General features: G+C 47.5%; 1 pseudogene; it reads right to left on the minus strand.

Annotated features, from left to right (window-relative positions):
- Positions 1-432: 432 nt before the first annotated feature.
- On the minus strand, positions 433-5707 carry Gm51636 (annotated as a pseudogene).
- Between the last annotated feature and the right edge of the window lie 3624 nt (positions 5708-9331).

Consider the following 9331-nt stretch of genomic DNA (forward strand, 5'->3'; position numbering starts at 1 on the left):
ATATCTTTCCTTGTAAATCCTAAGACCCCAGGTATACCCTTTTGTCCATCCCAGAGCTCTCTTCCCTGGTTCAGTGAAGGTGACACGGAGCGGATGGCACCAGTCAGTACACTCGTCTAGGTCAAATCCTCCAGGTACATAAGACGCTAGGGAATAGTTGGCTGTTACTCTAATATAGTCCCAACTCGAGGAGGGCTTCCAGCGGGCTGTACCTGAAGTCTCGCAACCCCAGCTCTTACAAAAGAAGTCAGCCTTACCTCCACACGTTGGATTGAGGGACTGACTTCGGTGGGGTCCGGGGCAGACATAGAAGGGATGGGTTCGAAGCATACTTCTATCCCTTTGGTTAGAGCAACCACCCCATGGGTCTCTCGAATGTTTTTCTACGTACGGAGGGGGTGTTAAAGGTGCCCTCTGAATGTCAGAGTACCCCTCCAAGTCCCATCCAGGAGGGGCTCCTATAGCCAACTTACAGATGTCAGGGAAAAGATCAGGCCACCAAGTCCACAGAGGGTGTACCTCGGCGATTGTCCATACAGCCCTACCCCCCTCATTGAGTACCTCCCACGTTTGTTGAACAGGACTGTGGGGGTTGAAGTCTTTTGGGATCACTCCTACGAAGCAGGCGCAACTTAAAAGGATTAGTAGTCTTCTCCAAAGTCCACTCATCATGGCTGACTCCAGGGGGTGCTCTCTTAACGTGGGATGCGTGGACCCAAGTGGGGATTCCTTCCACTTTGACCGCGGTGGGCGTTGTCAGTAGCACCAAGTAGGGTCCCTTCCACCTCGGTTCTAGGTTTCCCGCTCGGTGTCTCCTCACCAGGACTGCGTCTCCTACTTCAAACTGATGCGGCACCTGTGTGTCACCAGCAACATAGGTTTCTTTTAGCTGTTCCCAGACCTCTTTTCTTACTATTTCGAGAGCTTTTAATCGAGCCAAAAGACTAGAAGAAGGAGAGAAAGACACATCCGGGCGATTCTTATCCCCTACGGTCATAAAAATGGGTGGGGGCGCCCCATACATTAATTCAAATGGAGTTAGGCCAAGGGGTCCAGGTGTATTCCGAACCCTGAACAAGGCATAAGGGAGAACGGCTGTCCAATCGCTTCCGCCGGATTCTAAGGCTATTTTAGTCAGAGTCTCCTTTAGCGTTCTGTTCATCCTTTCTACCTGTCCTGAACTCTGGGGTCTGTATGCACAATGTAATTTCCAATTTGTCCCCAGTTGTCTGGCCAATCCCTGACTTACCTGGGAGACGAAGGCAGGTCCGTTGTCTGACCCCATTACCTTAGGTATCCCAAAGCGGGGAAGGATTTCTTCAAGTATCTTCTTGACCACTACATTAGCCGTTTCTTTCTTGGTGGGGAACGCTTCGACCCATCCTGAAAAGGTGTCTATAAAAACTAGGAGATATTTATTTCCATACCTAGCCGGTTTCACCTCAGTGAAGTCAGTTTCCCAGTAGGCTCCAGGTCTGTCTCCTCGCAGTCGTTTTCCTTCCTGGAGCCTGCTAGACCCAGCGTTGGTAAGTGCACAAGCACGGCAGTTTTTTACTATCTCTTCCACAATTCCTTTTAATCCAGGAATGTAATAGGGGGACTTACTAACCAATTTTAGTAATTTTTTAGTTCCTAAATGAGTCAGATGGTGTATGTTAGCTAAGTAATCTCGCCCCTCTTCTTCTGTGAGGGTTCTTTTATTTATTTCCTCAGCAGCGGGCTGTTGGGTTCTCACCACCAGAGTCATTGGCCCTTGGGCTGCTTTTTTAGCTTCTTGGTCTGCCATTTGATTTCCCTTTTCAACGGGCCCAGTTCCCTTCTGGTGTCCTGGGCAATGGATAATTGCCACCCTACGGGGCAAATGAACAGCTTCTAATAAGCTGAGAATTTCTTCTTTATTTTTGATATTTTTGCCGGCAGACGTCAGCAGTCCACGGTGTCGGTATATTGCTCCGTGTACATGAGCCGTGGCAAAAGCGTACCGGCTGTCGGTATAGACATTAAGAGCCCTTCCTTCTGCCAGCCTTAAGGCTTGAATTAATGCGATTAGTTCCGCTTTTTGAGCTGATGTACCCTCCGGCAGACTGCTGGCCCATATGACAGCCTTTCCATCCACTACTGCCGCCCCAGCCTTCCGCTTACCTTCTACCACAAAGCTGCTTCCGTCCGTGAACCAAGTCATCGCCCCTGGCCAAGGTTGGTCTGTGAGGTCTGGCCGGATTCCAGTCTCTTCTGCCAGTATTTCTTCACACTTATGTGCAGGGGCCTCGTCAGCCTCAGGTAGTAAGGAGGCGGGGTTGAGAATGGCTGGGGGTGCAAAACTTACTCGCTCTGTCAGCAATAGGCTCTGGTAGTGCGTCATTCGGGCGTTGGTCATCCAGCGGTCCGGTGGTTGCCTGATGATGCTCTCAAGAGAGTGTGGGGCCACTATAGTAACATTCTGGCCCATAGTCAGTTTGTCAGCATCTTTTACTAGCACAGCCGTGGCTGCTATCGCTCGCAGGCAGGAGGGCCATCCACTGGCCACAGCGTCCAGTTTCTTTGATAAGTAGGCTACCGGGCGCTTCCATGGTCCCAAAACCTGGGTAAGGACTCCCCTTGCCACTCCATTTCTTTCATCAATGTATAGGGTGAAAGGTTTGTTTAAATCTGGCAGGGCCAATGCCGGAGCCTGCAGCAGTGCCTTTTTGAGAGTTTCAAAGGCTAGCTGATGTTCTCTGGTCCAGGTGAATTCCCCTTTCTCTTTGGTTAGTGGATATAAGGGAGCTGCCAGTGTGGCAAATCCGGGAATCCAGAGTCTGCAAAACCCGGCGGTCCCCAGGAACTCTCTTACCTGGCGAGCAGTGGTTGGGGCCGGGATCTGCATAACAGCTTGTTTTCTGGCTTCTGTGAGCCACCGTTGTCCATCTCTCAAGACATATCCTAGGTAGGTCACTTCTATCTGGCATAACTGAGCCTTTTTAGCAGAGGCCCGATACCCCAGCTTACCTAACTCGCCCAGGAGGTTTTGGGTCCCAATTTCACAGTCCTCGCGTGTTTCTGCAGCTAGGAGCAGATCATCTACATATTGCAGAAGAGTCACCTGTGGGTTATTGGCTCGGAAAAGAGCAAGATCTCGGTGTAGGGCTTCATCGAACAAAGTGGGCGAGTTCTTGAATCCCTGAGGCAGCCTCGTCCATGTGAGCTGTCCGGCTTGTCCACTCTCGGAGTCTCGCCATTCGAAAGCGAACAAGGGCTGGCTGTTGGGGTGTAACCTCAAACAGAAAAAAGCATCTTTGAGATCCAGGACTGTGTACCATGTCCGACCAGGTGGCAAGGTGCTGAGGAGGTTATAAGGATTTGGCACCGTGGGGTGTATGTCCTGAACTCTCTTGTTGACTTCTCTAAGGTCCTGTACTGGACGGAAGTCCCTGGTCCCTGGTTTTTTTACTGGAAGTAGAGGAGTGTTCCAAGGGGATTTGCATGGGACCAAAATCCCTTGTTGGAGCAGTTTGTTAATTTGGGGGCGTATACCCTCTTGAGCTTCTCTGCTCATGGGATATTGTCGGACCCCTATAGGGGTGGCCCCGGACTTAAGTTCAATCACCACGGGGGGGACCAGTTTTGCCATCCCCACTCCTCCCGTCTCTGCCCACGCCTGGGGGTATCGATTCAACCAGTCCTGTAATCCCTCAGGGGGCTTTACTTTATTTTGGTAAAGTCGATATTCCTCCCCTAGTTGTAAAGACAGCTCTAGAGTCTGGGGCGCTTTTATTCCCCAGAAAACCTCCGGTCGATGAGAGGTGAAAGTTATTTGTGCTTTTAACTTGGTTAGTAAGTCTCTCCCCAATAAAGGCATAGGACACTCTGGAATGACTAGAAACGAATGAGTTACTCGATTTCGCCCTATGTCTACTACTCGGGATGTGGTCCATGGATACGATTTTTGTCCCGTGGCCCCGATCACCAAGGTTTTTTCATTTTTCTTTACTTTACCTAGAGGTGTTTTGAGTACTGAAAATTCGGCTCCCGTGTCAACTAGAAAGTCCACAGGGGTCCCCTCCACTTCTAAAGTTACCCTAGGCTCGGGGAGGGGGGCCGAGCCCCGTTCCCCCTAGTCTTCATCTTCTCCAAGAGAAAGCACCTTTACCTCTTGTTTTTTTTTCGGACAGTCGCTCTTCCAGTGGCCCATTTCCTTGCAATACGCGCATTGGTTCCTCTCCAGGCGCTGCCCGCCTTCTCTGGGTCTCCTTGGTCCCTGCTGCCTTTTGTCTCCCAGGTTCCCTGACTGTCTACCTCTTCTTCCATTATCTCTTTCTCCTACTGCGGCCAGGATCCTAGTCAAAACCTTTTCTTGCCTCCTGTCTCTCCTATCCTCCTCTTCTCTTTTCTCTCTTTTCTCTCTCTCTAACTTTTCATCTTCTGTTTCTCTCCTATGATACACTTTCTCTGCCTCTCTAACTACATCCCTTATGGTGTAATCCTGCAAGCCCTCAATTCGCTGTAACTTCTTCCTAATGTCAGGAGCTGACTGGCCAATGAAGGCCATAATTACTGAGGCCCTTTGACCCTCAGACGTGGGGTCGAATGGGGTATATCTCCTATAAGCCTCCATGAGCCTTTCAAGGAAGACTGAGGGGGGCTCAGTCGCTCCCTGCATAACCTCTCTTACCTTGGCCAGATTCGTGGGCTGCCGGGCAGCACCTCTGAGACCCGCCACTAGGACCCGGCGATAATTGGACAGTCGTTCCCTACCTGATGCTGTATTATAATCCCATCGGGGCCGGGTTAGCGGAAATCCTTCATCTATCTCAGCTGGAGTTTGGACAGGGCGCCCAGCCTCGTCTCGGACATTTTTCCGAGCCTCGAGGAGAATCCTCTCTCTCTCCTCGGTTGTGAATAGAGTCTGCAGAAGCTGCTGGCAGTCATCCCAGGTCGGCTGGTGTGAATACATTAATGATTCAACCAACCCAGTGAGTCCTGCAGGGTTTTCTGAAAAAGGGGGGTGATGAGCTTTCCAGTTGTAAAGGTCAGAAGAGGAAAAAGGCCAATACTGTAGGGGCTGTAGACTATTTGGATCGGCAGGGGGAGCCCCAATAGCCCTGAGGGGGAGCGCCACAGTTGAATCCGCAGGCCCCTCAGGGGTGACTCCTCGCCGGCTCCTTGTTCCTGTGGAGGGACCCCCTCCTCCGGCCGGGGCCTGAGGCAGGGGTCCCGAGGGAGCTGAAGGTTGGGGCTGGGGAGCATACGGTGGGGGTTGAGGGGTATCGGGCCACTCAGGGGGTTCTTCAATCTCTGGATAGATCTTGGGGGGTTTCGTCACTGGTGTGCTGCGATCATCATCTCTCCCGAGCGGTGGTTTCGGTTTCTCTTTCTCACCATTTTCTCGGATGGCTAGAATCTTGGTGCCAGGGCGGAGAGGCGGGAGGAATGGGCGAACCCACGGGGGTGGGTAGCGTGCCAAGTCCTCCCATACCATGATGTACGGTTGTTGGTCTGGATGCGACCCTGGTCCTTCCTGAAAAACAATGGCCTTCACAGCCCTTATGGTGGGTAAGTAAAAAGTTCCTTCTGCTGGCCAACCTACTCCAAAAACAGGCCATTCTGAGGAACAGAAAGTCATCCATGGCTTTTTCTTCACTTTTACTGACAAATTTTGTCCTCTAGCCCTAACGTCCGTCCAATGGTCCTTAGTCAAAGATAAAGGAGTAGACACGGTCTGTCCCATAGTGAAGAATAAGAGTAAACACAACACAATGACAGAGACGGAAAACACTAAGACATCCAAGCACACTCGTCTGCGTCTGGACTTACACAACCAGCCAAACGCTACCTCTGATGGAGTGGGATTCCGCTCCACTCCTCTGGCAGGAAGAGCACTCACTCTTCTTCACTCTGCCAGACAACAGCCAGGTCCTCCTGACTGTTCCGTACCCCGGGCACTCCAGGGTCTCCCTCGGAATGTCTTCCAAGGGTGCAGCCTGTGGGGAAATAGACCGTCGTCTTCCCACAGCCACTAGGGTCCTTACGGTCCGCAGTGGCAGCTGCCAGAATACAGAATACCAGAACTGGTAACACAGGTGGGGCTCAAACCCACAATCTCAGAACTGAAAAACTAAGACACAAATTCAGCAGTGCCACACTTAGACACTTAGACAACAGACAACATAACAAGACTCACACAAACAAACGCACCTCCAAGGGGTCCTTCGGGGTTCCTGGGTGTCACGCAGATCTCAGTGGAACCTCCAAATGAAAGAACTCAGTGGGGAAACCCCCACTCAGCTCCCGATTCGGCGTGCACCCAAGAATCGCGAATAGAACACAACACCTTGATGTAACAACAAGAGGTTTTTTAATGGCGGAGCTCCGGGTCGAAACGTATCTCACACAACAGGAGACAGTGGATTCGACCACGAGGCTTGGAAGCTAGGGGGTTTTATAGAAAAGGAGTGGGGCTGGGGGAGGAATTGGCGCGGTTTCACATGATTGGTCCATTTAAACATCAGCAGCCTGTAACATTTAACTTAGGTCAGAGGGGTGGGAGCTAGGGAGGTGATGGGCTTGCCCGGGCATGTCCTGGTCTGTTCTGCTATGTTCTCAGCCCCAGGTTTCAAAGCTCAGAAACAACTCTTGGGGCTATTTAACATACATTACATGAATTACAGTTTTATTTCCTTTCAATAGCTCAGCCTAGCCTCAAGTATACTTTGTAGCAGATTATGACTTTGAACTACCTTGAATGACCTTCTTGCCTACATTCCTAAGTGCTAGCTGGGATTAGCTATTGGAGCCAGCCTGAGGCTCTCATGTCTGGGTTTGAGCCTGGAAGGCAGCCTGGAGCTGAAAAAGAAGAGGGAACCTAGGAGGTCAAGAAATAATGGAACCAAGACATGCTAGTCTGCTCAAGGTTCAAATGTTTAATAATAAAATCTGCGCTTATAAAGAGGGAAGCCCATCCCCAATCATGCCAAGTTTCTTGATGTAGAGATGTGAAGTTGTCAGAACAGCCTTTTAGCAGAAACTTGCCAAATTCACAGTTTGCTGCTAACTCCTAAAAGTCTTGGAGAACCAGTGAGGCCTCAGGCAGGTGGCAGGCCATGTCACATCAAAGGAGAGGAATGAGAAGCAGCACAGCAGGTGGCCCAGCCTCAGTGGCTTAAGGTCTGAACCAGCCTGCCTAGGCTGAAAAAGGTTACAATTACCAATATGTACTACCATGTGTAGCTTATGCAGTGCTGGAATCAAACCCAGGGTTTTGTTCAGACCAAGCAAGCACTCTCCCAACTTAGCTACATCCTGAGCCCAAAGATAGCAAATTCTTTATAAACTGAAAGGGGTCATTCTCATACAAGTTCAATAAGACAAGTACCTACTACAAACTACTAATAATGCACTTCTGTCCCTTATTAGGCCACAAGGTCTAGAGGTCAGGTCTGAATTCCTCCACAAGTGACAATTATAAAGATAAAAGCAGTCTCTTGTAAGTATATAGCCTAAGTCACTACTAAGGCTTTAATTTCATCTGTTTACTAATGCTGCTTTTGTTCCTCAATATTACTTCATATAAAAGAAGAAAATTTCCCTCTGCAATATGTTGAAAGACCAAACTAGAAAAGTGAGTTTGTAATATATGGTCACATAATTATGAAGCATTGGTTATGAGAGTTCATTGGGTTGTGAACCTCTGTTTCTCAATTTACAAAGTGCTCTAGTTTGGTTCAAACCCCCCATCACATCTTGTAGCTTTCACCCTTGGTATCTGGACCCAAAGACCAACTCTTACAACTAAAAATATTAAGAATGAAACATTTCTCTCTATTAGTCATTGAAAGAGAAAAATGAGAATCAGAAATAGAGATGTTTCTATCTCTAAATAAGGAGAAGAAGAAGGAGGGAGAGAGGAAAGGAAATTGGGGGAATCTAAAGGGGATTAAGAAGAGACAGCAAAAATGATGGTAGGCAAATGGGAAGAGTCAAATCACTGCAATAATGTAATATCACACACTATTGACAAAGCCATCAACACCAAACACAAGTGTCTGGAGCCATCAGTGGTCCTATTTTAGCTTCAGGAATTCAACAAAATTTTGGTTACTCATACAGCTTGAATTCTTGTCTAGTAAGCCTGTATAATCTTGGAATAAAAAACAAAATCTTTCATATTTCAAAAGCTGTACTTCCCCAGAGTCTGACCACTTATTTAATTGCTATGTGAATCTTTATAGCTATTATATTTGTGGACATTTTACATATGTGGGTGTACATAGGCAGAGAATTATTGCCTATAAAATTGCTTTTAGAAGTATAGTATGTTGGTAAGGTGTTTGTCCTTTAAGAATGAGGACAAAAGCTTGCTCCCTAGCTCTCTTGTACAAAAGGTAAGAGTATGTACTTGCAACCCTAGTGCTGTGAGAGAGAGGATGACCACTGGGGCTTGCTGGACAACTTGTATAGTCAAAGTGGTAAGCTCTAGGTTCAATAAAGATATAGCTCAGAGATTACAGGCACTGACTGCTCTTCCAGAGGAACTGGGTTCACTTCTCAGCAACCACATTGCATCTCACAACGGTCTATAACTTCAAGATCTGACACCCTCACACAGAAGAGCAAGTGTGAGAGTGGTTGCAAGAGGAAGGTGAATAGAATCAAAATCTCAAAGAATTAATTAAAATATTAAGAACCAAAGTGGAATGTGTTTGAGAAAGACATGTAATATCAATCTCTGGCTCCCACACACAGGAGCACACAGCCATACATGTGTTTTCATATAGAAAGTATGCATAAACATACATTTAGTTTGAGAATTTAGAGAATTAGATCAGATAATACATGACTGGGCTGGAAGTCAGATTTAACAAAAATCACATAGAATCTCATGGCTCTCCTTTATTCAATATTTCCAACAATGAGCTTGGCCGAAAGCCTGCTTCTATCAAAATTTCAGATACTATAAAGTTAAATAATGAGAGCAAGTGAGAGTTTATAGATGACAAGTTGTAAGAATCTAAAATTCTAAGCTCTTTATGGCACTCCTTATGCATATAAACATGAACACTTCTTCAAGAATAACTATTTCCTGACTATTCTCTGCAAAATTAAGGATGCAGCTTTCTACCCTAGGAGAGTGTTTTCATTTTATTATTATTCAAAGAAAGGTGAATGCATTCATGTTCCCTCACCTTTGTCTAATTAAAAAAAAAAAATAATGCCATGTAATATTGGGCAGACTTCCATTTTTAAATGTTCATTTATACATTGAGAATTTTTTTACATGTACACTGTGTGTTTGATTATTTCCAAGCTTTCCAATCACTTGAGTTTCTCCCAGATTCCCCTCCCCCAAGTCGTC

The sequence above is a fragment of the Mus musculus genome, chromosome 1 (assembly GCF_000001635.26).
Source record: "Mus musculus strain C57BL/6J chromosome 1, GRCm38.p6 C57BL/6J".
NCBI classification, from domain to species: Eukaryota; Metazoa; Chordata; class Mammalia; order Rodentia; family Muridae; genus Mus; species Mus musculus.